Raw genomic sequence first — 12,206 nt, 5'->3', positions numbered from 1 at the left:
GAACAAATTTCAGGCATTAAACTACCAGGTTCTTCTAAAACTAGTAAATTATCTTTATACGCAGATGATAGTTTGGCTATTTGTACCTGTGACGCGTCCATAGAGCGAGTACTGTATTGGTGCTCGCTGTATGGACGCGCCTCGGGTGCAAGGCTCAATCTACAAAAGACAAAAGGTATTTGGTTAGGGAAATGGAAAAATAGGTCAGACCATCCTTTCGGCATATCATGGGTTGAAAATTGTAAACTTTTAGGGGTTAAATTTGGCAATAATCTTACTTCAGATGATATTTGGCAACCGATTCTTACGAAATTTATTAAAACTTTAAATTTATGGAAACAGAGGTTTTTGTCTTTTGTAGAAAAGTCAATTGTCGTAAAAGTTTTAGCCTGTTCTAAAATTTGGTATGTAGGATCTGTCTGTCTTTTACCTGATTATTACTTAAAACAATTCGAAAAAGCTATTTTTAGATTTTTATGGCCCAGTACGGCGGAACCTTTAAAAAGAACTGTATGTTATAATTATAGAAAAAACGGCGGTTTGGAAATTGTTAATATTGGTTTAAAATTACAGTCTTTAAGGTTAAAGCATTTGCAAAATATTCTAGAAAATGACGTTTCAAAATATACTTTCTTTACTGTTTATTGGGTTGGTTTAAATTTACGAAAATTTCAACCAAGTTGAACTGTATCCCTAGGTGTAGATTAAATATTTATAAATCATCGTTTGTTCCAATGGCAATAAGGGAATGGAATTCTTTATCTCTTGAAACAAGACAATCCACTACAATTGGTTCCTTCAAAAAATGTATAAACTCTCAGAAAACACCCACCCCGTCATTTTTTACTTTTGGTGATCGTTACTGGAGTGTAATTCATACTAGATTAAGACACAATTGTGTCCTAAATAAAGACTTATTTAGGTGTAATATTATTGACAGTCCACTGTGTACTTGCGGAAAAATAGAAGATGCATATCATTTCTTTTTTTCTTGTGTGAACTACACTGCCCCAAGAAACGATTTGTTCAATGCTATTTTTAGAATGATAAATTTACGTATTGTAGACACTCATGTTCTATTATGGGGAGATAATTCGATCAGTATTTCTGAAAATGAAAGTTTATTTTTAAATGTGCAATTGTATATTAAGAGATCTGGTCGTTTTTGAGTAATGCTTTTAGATTAGTATGTCCATACTACATTAATTCAATTCTGTATATGCATTGTCTATGTTAGATAATCTTATTGACCTTTGGTTCCTGTGTAAATTAATTTTGAACAATGTACTTTGTGTTACAAATTGTTTTAAAGGAGAGGACGTTCTAAGTTTTTAAGAACTTGTGTCCAATCCTTTTGTTTAAACATCAAAACAATAAAATATGTTCAAACCAACCAAGTTTTGCTAGTAACAATAGGCCTCATTCAGAGGTTATACCAGAATTTTATCAGGAATGTTTAAAAGACTTAAGGAATTTTTTACAGATTGAAAATGATAATTATTTGTATTCCTTTGGTAACATGACAACGAAATTTTATTATACAATCTTATTAGAAAATATTGTTACAACTCCACGTGTTATCAATATATTTCCTAGTGTCAATTTTGAATTAGTTTTTCAAAGATTGAATGATGATTTTATAGATAAAAATGTTAGAGACATAATGTTCAGGATTATGCACGAAATTATACCTGTATCCTATTATATGCATAATATTGGTTTTTACAAAAATAATAAATGTGCACTTTGTAAAATTCATGTCGAAACTATAAGTCATCTTTTTTATGAATGTACTTTTGTGAAGCCTTTGATTTCCATTGTTAAAAACTGGTTAAATATTATAACAAACAATAAGTTTGCAAGATTTAACTTGTCACATATTCGCTTTCATGATTTTCCAATAACGTTTTTAAGTACGGAAACTGATTCCTTGTGTCTATATTTAATTTCATTAATGTGCTCTATTATTTGGCAAGTACGATGTGTTATTAAGTTTGAAAAGAAAGATATTAACTCTAACAGAATGATTTTAATGTACATCAATAAATTAATTCAAAGAATACAAGCTGATTTTTACCGATTTAATGTAAACAAATTTCATAAATACTGGGCTTCCACGCACCTGTTTTGCTCCATTGATAACGGCGATCTTAATCTTAAGATCAGTGTGTAAATTCCTTGTATTGTCTGTGTCGTACTCCATACTCTATGTTGTCAAAACGGTTTTTGTTTCATTCATGTTTTTCTGTGTTGTAGATTGTAGAGGTCAGTAAGTGTCACGTTTGTTTTTATCAGATTTTTAACCTTATATTATACTTTGTCACAAAGTAACATTGTTAATTTCATATCTATTTGTTATAAATTTACATAATTTGTATTATGTATATGTGCAATAAATATTTTATAAAAAAAAAAAGTCCGATATTAGTGAGCAGTCTGATATTAACCGTAATATCAGACTGTCTCAGTACTGATATCTTACAAAATCGGACTGCTACAGAACAAAAGAAAAATAACGCAATTATTTAACAAACAGTAAACTTTAATATGTTTTATGTATACAATGCATATTTTGAAACAGTGAATAATTATGCTTAGAACCTAACCCGCTTTTTCCTCCAATCAGCAGCTGCTAAATTTTCTATTAAGTTGATCACTTAATTGTTAAGATTTTATGTTTATGCAGTAACTCCGCGGGCTGACTAATTAGCCAATGAAAAAGCACGATTAGGTTCTAAGTAAGTTAGATCATATTAAGTAAAATTTTTAGTGGTTAAGAAGGGGGCTCGGTCGCTTCGCTCCCTCCGCCCCTTCTTAACCACTAGAATTTTACTTAATATGATCTAACTATTAGAGTGTTACTTTTATCTGTATATTATGGTGTTCTGCAGATTTCAGTCATTTCGCCCGGTCCATTAAATCAAAATTATTACCGGTATAAGTCATTTTATGCCTAAATATATTATATCAAAAGAATTTGATGCATTAGAAATGGAATTCAAACTAACAGAAAAGGGGGGTTGAGATCTTTTACCGAGTCAGAAAATCAGCCAGAAAAGTTGTGTGAGATACATATAATATTTTTGACCTTGTCGTGATTTGAATTTTGCTCGTTTAAGGATTTTTTTCAAATATTTAAATTTAATTATTTTTGCCTAAAAAATATTTGAGAGTGTTACTTTTATCTGTATATTATGGTGTTCTGCAGATTTCAGTCATTTCGCCCGGTCCATTAAATCAAAATTATTACCGGTATAAGTCATTTTATGCCTAAATATATTATATCAAAAGAATTTGATGCATTAGAAATGGAATTCAAACTAACAGAAAAGGGGGGTTGAGATCTTTTACCGAGTCAGAAAATCAGCCAGAAAAGTTGTGTGAGATACATATAATATTTTTGACCTTGTCGTGATTTGAATTTTGCTCGTTTAAGGATTTTTTTCAAATATTTAAATTTAATTATTTTTGCCTAAAAAATATTTGAGAGTGTTACTTTTATCTGTATATTATGGTGTTCTGCAGATTTCAGTCATTTCGCCCGGTCCATTAAATCAAAATTATTACCGGTATAAGTCATTTTATGCCTAAATATATTATATCAAAAGAATTTGATGCATTAGAAATGGAATTCAAACTAACAGAAAAGGGGGGTTGAGATCTTTTACCGAGTCAGAAAATCAGCCAGAAAAGTTGTGTGAGATACATATAATATTTTTGACCTTGTCGTGATTTGAATTTTGCTCGTTTAAGGATTTTTTTCAAATATTTAAATTTAATTATTTTTGCCTAAAAAATATTTGAGAGTGTTACTTTTATCTGTATATTATGGTGTTCTGCAGATTTCAGTCATTTCGCCCGGTCCATTAAATCAAAATTATTACCGGTATAAGTCATTTTATGCCTAAATATATTATATCAAAAGAATTTGATGCATTAGAAATGGAATTCAAACTAACAGAAAAGGGGGGTTGAGATCTTTTACCGAGTCAGAAAATCAGCCAGAAAAGTTGTGTGAGATACATATAATATTTTTGACCTTGTCGTGATTTGAATTTTGCTCGTTTAAGGATTTTTTTCAAATATTTAAATTTAATTATTTTTGCCTAAAAAATATTTGAGAGTGTTACTTTTATCTGTATATTATGGTGTTCTGCAGATTTCAGTCATTTCGCCCGGTCCATTAAATCAAAATTATTACCGGTATAAGTCATTTTATGCCTAAATATATTATATCAAAAGAATTTGATGCATTAGAAATGGAATTCAAACTAACAGAAAAGGGGGGTTGAGATCTTTTACCGAGTCAGAAAATCAGCCAGAAAAGTTGTGTGAGATACATATAATATTTTTGACCTTGTCGTGATTTGAATTTTGCTCGTTTAAGGATTTTTTTCAAATATTTAAATTTAATTATTTTTGCATAAAAAATATTTGAGAGTGTTACTTTTATCTGTATATTATGGTGTTCTGCAGATTTCAGTCATTTCGCCCGGTCCATTAAATCAAAATTATTACCGGTATAAGTCATTTTATGCCTAAATATATTATATCAAAAGAATTTGATGCATTAGAAATGGAATTCAAACTAACAGAAAAGGGGGGTTGAGATCTTTTACCGAGTCAGAAAATCAGCCAGAAAAGTTGTGTGAGATACATATAATATTTTTGACCTTGTCGTGATTTGAATTTTGCTCGTTTAAGGATTTTTTTCAAATATTTAAATTTAATTATTTTTGCATAAAAAATATTTGAGAGTGTTACTTTTATCTGTATATTATGGTGTTCTGCAGATTTCAGTCATTTCGCCCGGTCCATTAAATCAAAATTATTACCGGTCTAAGTCATTTTATGTCTAAATATATTATATCAAAAGAATTTGATGCATTAGAAATGGAATTCAAACTAACAGAAAAGGGGGGTTGAGATCTTTTACCATGCCAAGAAAACCTGTAGAGTCTGTAATAGAGCGAATTTGAATAAAAGCCGAAGTTGTGTTTAAAGGCAATTAATGTCATTTTGAGGGAGGTACTGGGTTTATTTTTGATTTGGAAGCCTTTGGTACAAAACTAATTATTTGGAAGCCTTTGTACCCCTTCTTTTATTTTCTTTTGATTTTTTATTTTTTTTTTCAAACTAACAGGGGGGGGAGATCATATTTATCAAATACTGTAAGAAAAAAAGTTTTAAAGAAAAACAAAATTATTAATTATAGTAAACTAATTTGTCAGTAGAAATAAGCTGTCTTTCAATTTTTTACGTAATTCCATATAGTTTTTTTTTCCTGAGCATAAATTAACGTCGGGTACGATGAACATGGTAGTTTTGGAAGTAGCGCGCGTCGAATTATGGGAAAAAGGGGTACCAGATTTTGACATCATTTCCTGGTTAAACCAGAGGGGAGAGGAGTACTATGGGTAGAGGTATCACACCGGTAATTAACCAATCAAAATGAACTTTAATTATTTTTGTCAAATGTTTGAGAGTCCATACATTTAAAATTGATTTTCCTTTCTTTTGAGACGTTTTTCTATTCTCTTCCAAGCCATTTTTACACTTTGGTACCTGTGCCTATTAAATTTTATGTACTTTTTGAACAGATAAAGGTTTTCGACAGGAACTATTTTTTTCCCGGGAATAGGAGGCTACTTCCTGCGGTACACTCGGAATGTTTATAGACACATTGAAAACACGTGGATTTGATAGCCCTGTTTACAGATAGAAAAAGTCAGGAAATGCCGTGTAGGTACCGTTTTGTGTGTGAGAGTGTGTCAGCTAGTGTGACAGGTAATGTTTAACATCCTGCTAGATATTTTTTCAAGTAAACAACTACCAATTTTTTTTAAAGACTTTTTATTCTATATGGAAATTTACAGTCAAAACAATTACCCGTGTGACGCAACCTGATTGGCTATGTTAATATTTTCATTTTAATGTAAAAATATCACTGATAGAAATAAATGGTGGAATATATCAAGTTTATTTTCTTTAACTAAGAAAGCTGAAAACCTATGATCCCCCCCCCCCCCAAAATCGAAATCTGCTGCCGTAAATTGTCTTGCTAGCGTTTGGGGAATATGGGTGATTTGCATCAATTACACTTTTATTGACTTCCACAGTGCGTAAACCGGACGAGATTTCTTGGCATGTCAGAAAATCAGCCAGAAAAGTTGTGTGAGATACATATAATATTTTTGACCTTGTCGTGATTTGAATTTTGCTCGTTTAAGGATTTTTTTCAAATATTTAAATTTAATTATTTTTGCATAAAAAATATTTGAGAGTGTTACTTTTATCTGTATATTATGGTGTTCTGCAGATTTCAGTCATTTCGCCCGGTCCATTAAATCAAAATTATTACCGGTCTAAGTCATTTTATGTCTAAATATATTATATCAAAAGAATTTGATGCATTAGAAATGGAATTCAAACTAACAGAAAAGGGGGGTTGAGATCTTTTACCGTCAGAAAATCAGCCAGAAAAGTTGTGTGAGATACATATAATATTTTTGACCTTGTCGTGATTTGAATTTTGCTCGTTTAAGGATTTTTTTCAAATATTTAAATTTAATTATTTTTGCATAAAAAATATTTGAGAGTGTTACTTTTATCTGTATATTATGGTGTTCTGCAGATTTCAGTCATTTCGCCCGGTCCATTAAATCAAAATTATTACCGGTATAAGTCATTTTATGTCTAAATATATTATATCAAAAGAATTTGATGCATTAGAAATGGAATTCAAACTAACAGAAAAGGGGGGTTGAGATCTTAGTCAGAAAATCAGCCAGAAAAGTTGTGTGAGATACATATAATATTTTTGACCTTGTCGTGATTTGAATTTTGCTCGTTTAAGGATTTTTTTCAAATATTTAAATTTAATTATTTTTGCCTAAAAAATATTTGAGAGTGTTACTTTTATCTGTATATTATGGTGTTCTGCAGATTTCAGTCATTTCGCCCGGTCCATTAAATCAAAATTATTACCGGTATAAGTCATTTTATGCCTAAATATATTATATCAAAAGAATTTGATGCATTAGAAATGGAATTCAAACTAACAGAAAAGGGGGGTTGAGATCTTTTACCGAGTCAGAAAATCAGCCAGAAAAGTTGTGTGAGATACATATAATATTTTTGACCTTGTCGTGATTTGAATTTTGCTCGTTTAAGGATTTTTTTCAAATATTTAAATTTAATTATTTTTGCATAAAAAATATTTGAGAGTGTTACTTTTATCTGTATATTATGGTGTTCTGCAGATTTCGGTCATTTCGCCCGGTCCATTAAATCAAAATTATTACCGGTATAAGTCATTTTATGTCTAAATATATTATATCAAAAGAATTTGATGCATTAGAAATGGAATTCAAACTAACAGAAAAGGGGGGTTGAGATCTTTTACCGAGTCAGAAAATCAGCCAGAAAAGTTGTGTGAGATACATATAATATTTTTGACCTTGTCGTGATTTGAATTTTGCTCGTTTAAGGATTTTTTTCAAATATTTAAATTTAATTATTTTTGCATAAAAAATATTTGAGAGTGTTACTTTTATCTGTATATTATGGTGTTCTGCAGATTTCAGTCATTTCGCCCGGTCCATTAAATCAAAATTATTACCGGTATAAGTCATTTTATGCCTAAATATATTATATCAAAAGAATTTGATGCATTAGAAATGGAATTCAAACTAACAGAAAAGGGGGGTTGAGATCTTTTACCGAGTCAGAAAATCAGCCAGAAAAGTTGTGTGAGATACATATAATATTTTGACCTTGTCGTGATTTGAATTTTGCTCGTTTAAGGATTTTTTTCAAATATTTAAATTTAATTATTTTTGCCTAAAAAATATTTGAGAGTGTTACTTTTATCTGTATATTATGGTGTTCTGCAGATTTCAGTCATTTCGCCCGGTCCATTAAATCAAAATTATTACCGGTATAAGTCATTTTATGCCTAAATATATTATATCAAAAGAATTTGATGCATTAGAAATGGAATTCAAACTAACAGAAAAGGGGGGTTGAGATCTTTTACCGAGTCAGAAAATCAGCCAGAAAAGTTGTGTGAGATACATATAATATTTTTGACCTTGTCGTGATTTGAATTTTGCTCGTTTAAGGATTTTTTTCAAATATTTAAATTTAATTATTTTTGCCTAAAAAATATTTGAGAGTGTTACTTTTATCTGTATATTATGGTGTTCTGCAGATTTCAGTCATTTCGCCCGGTCCATTAAATCAAAATTATTACCGGTATAAGTCATTTTATGCCTAAATATATTATATCAAAAGAATTTGATGCATTAGAAATGGAATTCAAACTAACAGAAAAGGGGGGTTGAGATCTTTTACCGTCAGAAAATCAGCCAGAAAAGTTGTGTGAGATACATATAATATTTTTGACCTTGTCGTGATTTGAATTTTGCTCGTTTAAGGATTTTTTTCAAATATTTAAATTTAATTATTTTTGCATAAAAAATATTTGAGAGTGTTACTTTTATCTGTATATTATGGTGTTCTGCAGATTTCAGTCATTTCGCCCGGTCCATTAAATCAAAATTATTACCGGTCTAAGTCATTTTATGTCTAAATATATTATATCAAAAGAATTTGATGCATTAGAAATGGAATTCAAACTAACAGAAAAGGGGGGTTGAGATCTTTTACCATGCCAAGAAAACCTTAGCAGTCTGTCCGGAGAGCGAACACAATAAAAGCCGAATTAACGTTAATCTGTGAAACTCCCCAGAGAGATGTTGGCGAGGCAATTAATGTCAGCAGTTTTGAGGGAGGGATCTTAAACTGGGTTTAAAACATTACAAAACTAATTATTTGGAAGCCTTTGGTACAAAACTAATTATTTGGAAGCCTTTGTACCCCTTCTTTTTTTTCTTTTCTTTTTTTATTTTTTTTTTTGGGGGGGGGTCATATTTATCAAATACTGTAAGAAAAAAAGTAAGTTAAAGAAAAACAAAATTATTAATTATAGTAAACTAATTTGTCAGTAGAAATAAGCTGTCTTTCAATTTTTTACGTAATTCCATATAGTTTTTTTTTTCCTGAGCATAAATTAACGTCGGGTACGATGAACATGGTAGTTTTGGAAGTAGCGCGCGTCGAATTATGGGAAAGTACCAGATTCCCGGAAGTTGACATCATTTCCTGGTTAAACCAGAGGGGAGAGGAGTACTAAATGGGTAGAGGTATCACACCGGTAATTAACCAATCAAAATGAACTTAGTCAAATGTAGGTCCATACATTTAAAACTGATTTTCCTTTCTTTTGAGACGTTTTTCTATTCTCTTCCAAGCCATTTTTACAACTTTGGTACCTGTGCCTATTAAATTTTATGTACTTTTTGAACAGATAAAGGTTTTCGACAGGAACTATTTTTTTCCCGGGAATAGGAGGCTACTTCCTGCGGTACACTCGGAATGTTTATAGACACATTGAAAACACGTGGATTTGAGGGTATTATTTACAGATAGAAAAAGTCAGGAAATGCCGTGTAGGTACCGTTTTGTGTGTGAGAGTGTGTCAGCTAGTGTGACAGGTAATGTTTAACACCTCCTGCTAGATATTTTTTCAAGTAAACAACTACCAATTTTTTTTAAAGACTTTTTATTGGAAATTTACAGTCAAAACAATATGGAAATTTACAGTCAAAACAATTACCCGTGTGACGCAACCTGATTGGCTATGTTAATATTTTCATTTTAATGTAAAAATATCACTGATAAAATTGTGTGGAATATATCAAGTTTTTTTCTTTAACTAAGAAAGCTGAAAACCTATGATTTGAATTTTGCCCCCAAAATTTAAATTTAATTATTTGCCGTAAATTGTCTTGCTAGTATATTTGGGGATTAAATCAAAATTATTACCGGTGATTTTATGCATATATTATATCAAAAGAATTTGATGCATTAGAAATGGAATTCAAACTAACAGAAAAGGGGGGTTGAGATATTTTACCGTCAGAAAATCAGCCAGAAAAGTTGTGTGAGATACATATAATATTTTTGACCTTGTCGTGATTTGAATTTTGCTCGTTTAAGGATTTTTTTCAAATATTTAAATTTAATTATTTTTGCATAAAAAATATTTGAGAGTGTTACTTTTATCTGTATATTATGGTGTTCTGCAGATTTCAGTCATTTCGCCCGGTCCATTAAATCAAAATTATTACCGGTATAAGTCATTTTATGTCTAAATATATTATATCAAAAGAATTTGATGCATTAGAAATGGAATTCAAACTAACAGAAAAGGGGGGTTGAGATCTTTTACCGAGTCAGAAAATCAGCCAGAAAAGTTGTGTGAGATACATATAATATTTTTGACCTTGTCGTGATTTGAATTTTGCTCGTTTAAGGATTTTTTTCAAATATTTAAATTTAATTATTTTTGCATAAAAAATATTTGAGAGTGTTACTTTTATCTGTATATTATGGTATTCTGCAGTTTTCAATCATTTCGCCTGGTCCATTAAATCAAAATTATTACCGGTATAAGTCATTTTATGTCTAAATATATCATATCAAAAGAATTTGATGCATTAGAAATGGAATTCAAACTAACAGAAAAGGGGGGTTGAGATCTTTTACCGAGTCAGAAAATCAGCCAGAAAAGTTGTGTGAGATACATATAATATTTTTGACCTTGTCGTGATTTGAATTTTGCTCGTTTAAGGATTTTTTTCAAATATTTAAATTTAATTATTTTTGCCTAAAAAATATTTGAGAGTGTTACTTTTATCTGTATATTATGGTGTTCTGCAGATTTCAGTCATTTCGCCCGGTCCATTAAATCAAAATTATTACCGGTATAAGTCATTTTATGCCTAAATATATTATATCAAAAGAATTTGATGCATTAGAAATGGAATTCAAACTAACAGAAAAGGGGGGTTGAGATCTTTTACCGAGTCAGAAAATCAGCCAGAAAAGTTGTGTGAGATACATATAATATTTTTGACCTTGTCGTGATTTGAATTTTGCTCGTTTAAGGATTTTTTTCAAATATTTAAATTTAATTATTTTTGCCTAAAAAATATTTGAGAGTGTTACTTTTATCTGTATATTATGGTGTTCTGCAGATTTCAGTCATTTCGCCCGGTCCATTAAATCAAAATTATTACCGGTATAAGTCATTTTATGCCTAAATATATTATATCAAAAGAATTTGATGCATTAGAAATGGAATTCAAACTAACAGAAAAGGGGGGTTGAGATCTTTTACCGAGTCAGAAAATCAGCCAGAAAAGTTGTGTGAGATACATATAATATTTTTGACCTTGTCGTGATTTGAATTTTGCTCGTTTAAGGATTTTTTTCAAATATTTAAATTTAATTATTTTTGCCTAAAAAATATTTGAGAGTGTTACTTTTATCTGTATATTATGGTGTTCTGCAGATTTCAGTCATTTCGCCCGGTCCATTAAATCAAAATTATTACCGGTATAAGTCATTTTATGCCTAAATATATTATATCAAAAGAATTTGATGCATTAGAAATGGAATTCAAACTAACAGAAAAGGGGGGTTGAGATCTTTTACCGAGTCAGAAAATCAGCCAGAAAAGTTGTGTGAGATACATATAATATTTTTGACCTTGTCGTGATTTGAATTTTGCTCGTTTAAGGATTTTTTTCAAATATTTAAATTTAATTATTTTTGCCTAAAAAATATTTGAGAGTGTTACTTTTATCTGTATATTATGGTGTTCTGCAGATTTCAGTCATTTCGCCCGGTCCATTAAATCAAAATTATTACCGGTATAAGTCATTTTATGCCTAAATATATTATATCAAAAGAATTTGATGCATTAGAAATGGAATTCAAACTAACAGAAAAGGGGGGTTGAGATCTTTTACCGAGTCAGAAAATCAGCCAGAAAAGTTGTGTGAGATACATATAATATTTTTGACCTTGTCGTGATTTGAATTTTGCTCGTTTAAGGATTTTTTTCAAATATTTAAATTTAATTATTTTTGCCTAAAAAATATTTGAGAGTGTTACTTTTATCTGTATATTATGGTAAATATATTATATCAAAAGAATTTGATGCATTAGTTCTGCAGATTTCATTTCGCCCGTACCCCTTCTTTTTTTTCTTTTCTTTTTTTATTTTTTTTTTTGGGGGGGGGGGGGGTCATATTTATCAAATACTGATACAAAATTATTATTACCGGTAAACTAAG

Source organism: Saccostrea cucullata, unplaced genomic scaffold (genome assembly GCF_032062105.1).
Source record: "Saccostrea cucullata isolate Sc308-1 unplaced genomic scaffold, CSIRO_AGI_Scuc_v1 ctg1289, whole genome shotgun sequence".
NCBI classification, from domain to species: domain Eukaryota; kingdom Metazoa; phylum Mollusca; class Bivalvia; order Ostreida; family Ostreidae; genus Saccostrea; species Saccostrea cuccullata.
Note: the sequence above shows the minus strand (reverse complement) of the source record.